A 5,000-nucleotide genomic window follows, 5' to 3' on the forward strand; every position below is an offset into this window, starting at 1 on the left:
TTGTATCCGTGGACCGCAATGTGCGTTCGAAATGTCGATGTTCATGTGTCCTGCAGTTCACAAGTTGACGCGCAATTAGCTGCGTTCTTCATCGACCCACGAGCCAAGTGATCCACCGTTCAGGGTAATCATATATGTGAATTTTGCATTAAAAAATGCTAAAATTACGGTTGTTACCGGCTTTCTGTGGTCGTGAGCGCGGCGCCGCGTGCGTCAGCCCTTGCGCGGTTGCGCGCGGGAAGGAACGCGCGCCGCGCGTCAAATTTCTTTCGTGCGATAGTTCAAGAGCCGACGTCGCCTCGAGGTTCACGGGTCGTCTGCCGGAATTGACCGGCGCCGGACCCGATCGGCTCGCAATGCAAACGATTGACGGCGGACGGCAGTGGCCGCGTCAGCGAGTCCCGGGCATCGCTGCCCTCGACGCTGACGCGAGCTTCCTCGTACGGGCGAAAAATTCTCTCCGAAGCCTACCGCGTTCGCGGCCTGCGTCCGGGGTGTAACGGCGTTGCACCGAGGACACCCGGGCGCAGACAGGCTGCCCGCGAAGAAGCGCTGAGACCAGCTTCGCACGTCTCCCTCGTACGACCTGACCGGGTCGAACGAGTCGAGGCGGACCCGCGGAGCGGTCCCCTCTCGGCACCGAGTCGGCCGGAGGGCGCGAACGACCCGCCGCTGCTCCGCGCTGGACGCGGAGCGACGGGTCGACGCCTCGGCGCGAGTCGGTCGTCGGGCGGTTTTAGCCGGCGACTGCGCTCGTCGCGACCGCGGCGAACGCCGGACCCATCGATCCGGCGTCAGCACCGCGTTCGTTGTCACGACGATTGTGTTGCGCGCCGCGGCAACCGGGCCCGACCGTTACGTCGTTCAAACTTTTTTGAAATTTTGTTCGCGACACGTGGGCGTGACACGCCGCTCTCGCGGCGAGACAGCCCCGCGCGCTCACGAGTCGCTGCTTCGGCAGTACGAAACGTTAATGATCCTTCCGCAGGTTCACCTACGGAAACCTTGTTACGACTTTTACTTCCTCTAAATGATCAAGTTTGGTCATCTTCCCGGCAACATCGGCAATGCCGAGACATTGCCGCGTACCAGTCCGAAGACCTCACTAAATCATTCAATCGGTAGTAGCGACGGGCGGTGTGTACAAAGGGCAGGACGTAATCAACGCGAGCTTATGACTCGCGCTTACTGGGAATTCCTCGTTCATGGGGAATAATTGCAAGCCCCAATCCTAGCACGAAGGAGGTTCAGCGGGTTACCCGGGCCTTTCGGCCAGGGAAGACACGCTGATTCCTTCAGTGTAGCGCGCCGTGCGGCCCAGAACATCTAAGGGCATCACAGACCTGTTATTGCTCAATCTCGTGCGGCTAGAAGCCGCCTGTCCCTCTAAGAAGATTTATTTGTACGCCGGTAGTAAAAACCCGCCGACGAGGCCGGGGGCCTTCGAGATACCGGAAGGTACGCCTATTTAGCAGGCTAGAGTCTCGTTCGTTATCGGAATTAACCAGACAAATCGCTCCACCAACTAAGAACGGCCATGCACCACCACCACCGAATCAAGAAAGAGCTCTCAATCTGTCAATCCTTCCGGTGTCCGGGGCCTGGTGAGGTTTCCCGTGTTGAGTCAAATTAAGCCGCAGGCTCCACTCCTGGTGGTGCCCTTCCGTCAATTCCTTTAAGTTTCAGCTTTGCAACCATACTTCCCCCGGAACCCAAAAGCTTTGGTTTCCGGAAGCTGCCCGCCGAGTCATCGGAGGAACTTCGGCGGATCGCTAGCTGGCATCGTTTATGGTTAGAACTAGGGCGGTATCTGATCGCCTTCGAACCTCTAACTTTCGTTCTTGATTAAAGAAAACATTTTTGGCAAATGCTTTCGCTTCTGTCCGTCTTGCGACGATCCAAGAATTTCACCTCTAACGTCGCAATACGAATGCCCCCATCTGTCCCTATTAATCATTACCTCGGGGTTCCGAAAACCAACAAAATAGAACCGAGGTCCTATTCCATTATTCCATGCACACAGTATTCAGGCGAAAATAGCCTGCTTTAAGCACTCTAATTTGTTCAAAGTAAACGTACCGGCCCACCTCGACACTCAGTGAAGAGCACCGCGATGGGATATTAGTTGGGCCGCCCCGGAGGGCTAAGCCCACCGGTAGGACGTCCCACAATCATGCCAGTTAGACACCGCGAGCGGTGAACCGACAGCGTGGGACACAGATTCAACTACGAGCTTTTTAACCGCAACAACTTTAATATACGCTATTGGAGCTGGAATTACCGCGGCTGCTGGCACCAGACTTGCCCTCCAATGGATCCTCGTTAAAGGATTTAAAGTGTACTCATTCCGATTACGGGGCCTCGGATGAGTCCCGTATCGTTATTTTTCGTCACTACCTCCCCGTGCCGGGAGTGGGTAATTTGCGCGCCTGCTGCCTTCCTTGGATGTGGTAGCCGTTTCTCAGGCTCCCTCTCCGGAATCGAACCCTGATTCCCCCGTTACCCCGTTACAACCATGGTAGGCGCAGAGCCTACCATCGACAGTTGATAAGGCAGACATTTGAAAGAAGCGTCGCCGGTACGAGACCGTGCGATCAGCCCAAAGTTATTCAGAGTCACCAAGGTAAACGGCGGACGGGGACGTACCCGCCGCCGATTGGTTTTGATCTAATAAAAGCATTCCTTCCATCTCTGGTCGGAACTCTGTTTGCATGTATTAGCTCTAGAATTACCACAGTTATCCAAGTAAATGTGTGTACGATCTAAGAAACCATAACTGATTTAATGAGCCATTCGCGGTTTCACCTTAATTTGGCTTGCACTGAGACATGCATGGCTTAATCTTTGAGACAAGCATATGACTACTGGCAGGATCACCAGGGAGCTTCGATACAAAATCTCGGCTCGGACGTGCGCCACCCATCGCCGACCGGGTCTCGTAGCCCGGTCGGCCGCGCGTCTACTGTGTGTTTCGGGACTGCGCGCAGGCAGCCCCGGTTCCGTGTGCCGCCACCTTCGACACTCGGCTTATAAGCGTTCGAACGATCTCCCGTACCCGTCGGCTAGATTGAAAGCGTCTGGGATACGTTGTTATAACATCTCTGGTCTTTGAGTGTACGCTCGGAAAGAAGCGAGTTGACGCGTGCGTTGGAGCGTTCGGCCTTCCGTGTTTCACGGAGAGCCGAACTTCTTGGTACCGCGTCAAGGGCCATTCGGTCTGAGACACCGACCCGCGTAATGCAGTGACGATAGATGAAACAACGCGAGTCGCGTAGTTTCTTTGGTACGAGGCACGGAACGGTCCGCGAACGCCCGCTCCTGGTCTACGCCGAAGTACGTATCGTGCTCGAGCACGTACCGGTACGGCGTAGCAGGCGGACGACGGGAGACCGGCCCGACCGACTCGCTCCTCTTACTAGTAGGAGCCTGGCCGCTAGGACGTCGGCGCCGGCACGGTGGTAGCACGGTCGGCTTACGGGGGCGAAACCTCCGCGGGCTATCGAAAAAATTTTGAACTCCGGGAACTTTGTCGAAATTGAACGAGGCTCATATGACGATGTTCCGACAGGCTCCCGGCCCGGATCGACTCCGGGACGCCGCGCATCGCCTTTCGGTCGACTCGGACCGAAATTTTTACAAGTCCCGTCTGTCCGGATCGACTCCGGGACGCCGCGCGTCGCCTTTCGCTCGACTCGTACCGCAGCTTCAACGAGTCCCGTCGGCCCGGATCGACTCCGGACGCCGCGCATCGCCTTTCGCTCGTCTCGGACCGAAATTTTTACAAGTCCCCGTCGGCCCGGGACGCCGCGCATCGCCTTTCTGTCGACTCGGACCGAAACTTCATCGAGTCCCGTCGGCCCGTATCGACTCCGGCACGCCGCGCATCGCCTTTCTGTCGACTCGGACCGTAATTTTTGCATGTCCCGTCGGCCCGGATCGGCTCCGGGACGCCGCGCATCGCCTTTCGGTCGACTCGGACCGAAATTTTTACAAGTCCCGTCTGTCCGGATCGACTCCGGGACGCCGCGCGTCGCCTTTCGCTCGACTCGTACCGCAGCTTCAACGAGTCCCGTCGGCCGGATCGACTCCGGGACGCCGCGCATCGCCTTTCGCTCGTCTCGGACCGAAATTTTTACAAGTCCCGTCGGCCCGGGACGCCGCGCATCGCCTTTCTGTCGACTCGGACCGAAACTTCATCGAGTCCCGTCGGCCCGTATCGACTCCGGCACGCCGCGCATCGCCTTCTGTCGACTCGGACCGTAATTTTTGCAAGTCCCGTCGGCCCGGATCGAATCCGGGACGCCGCGCATCGCCTTTCTGTCGACTCGGACCGAAAGTTTTACAAGTCGACGTCGGCCCGGATCGAGTCCGGGACGCCGCGCGTCGCCTTCCGCTCGTCTCGGACCGAAATTTTTACAAGTCCCGTCGGCCCGGGACGCCGCGCATCGCCTTTCTGTCGACTCGGACCGAAACTTCATCGAGTCCCGTCGGCCCGGATCGAATCCGGGACGCCGCGCGTCGCCTTTCTGTCGTCTCGGGACCGAAAGTTTTACAAGTCGACGTCGGCCCGGATCGACTCCGGGACGCCGCGCGTCGCCTTTCGGTCGACTCGGACCGAAATTTTCACAAGTCCCGTCTGTCCGGATCGACTCCGGGGACGCCGCGCGTCGCCTTTCGCTCGACTCGTACCGCAGCTTCAACGAGTCCCGACGGCCCCGTATCGACTCCGGGACGCCGCGCATTCGCCTCTCGGTCGACTCGGACCGAAAGTTTTACAAGTTCCGTCTGTCCGGATCGACTCCGGGACGCCGCGCGTCGCCTTTCGCTCGACTCGTACCGCAGCTTCAACGAGTCCCGTCTGTCCCGGATCGACTCCGGTACGCCGCGCGTCGCCTTTCGCTCGACTCGGACCGAAATTTTCACAAGTCCGGTCGGCCCGTATCGACTCCGGGACGCCGCGCATCGCCTCTCGGTCGACTCGGACCGAAATTTTCACAAGT

General features: G+C 58.4%; 2 non-coding genes across 2 annotated transcripts in view; both read right to left on the minus strand.

The window, feature by feature from the left end:
* LOC124296034 overlaps positions 1 to 127 on the minus strand; it is a 155-nt gene extending 28 nt beyond the window's left edge. Inside the window, exon 1 of the ribosomal RNA XR_006905869.1 lies at positions 1 to 127. This exon is cut by the window's left edge and continues 28 nt beyond it. This is a non-coding gene — a ribosomal RNA (5.8S ribosomal RNA).
* Positions 128 to 971: 844 nt separating this feature from the next.
* Positions 972 to 2,883, minus strand: LOC124296023. The gene has a single exon (XR_006905858.1). It is a non-coding gene; the product is annotated as a small subunit ribosomal RNA (ribosomal RNA).
* Positions 2,884 to 5,000: the final 2,117 nt, after the last annotated feature.

The sequence above is a fragment of the Neodiprion lecontei genome, unplaced genomic scaffold (assembly GCF_021901455.1).
Source record: "Neodiprion lecontei isolate iyNeoLeco1 unplaced genomic scaffold, iyNeoLeco1.1 ptg000103l, whole genome shotgun sequence".
Taxonomy (NCBI): Eukaryota; Metazoa; Arthropoda; class Insecta; order Hymenoptera; family Diprionidae; genus Neodiprion; species Neodiprion lecontei.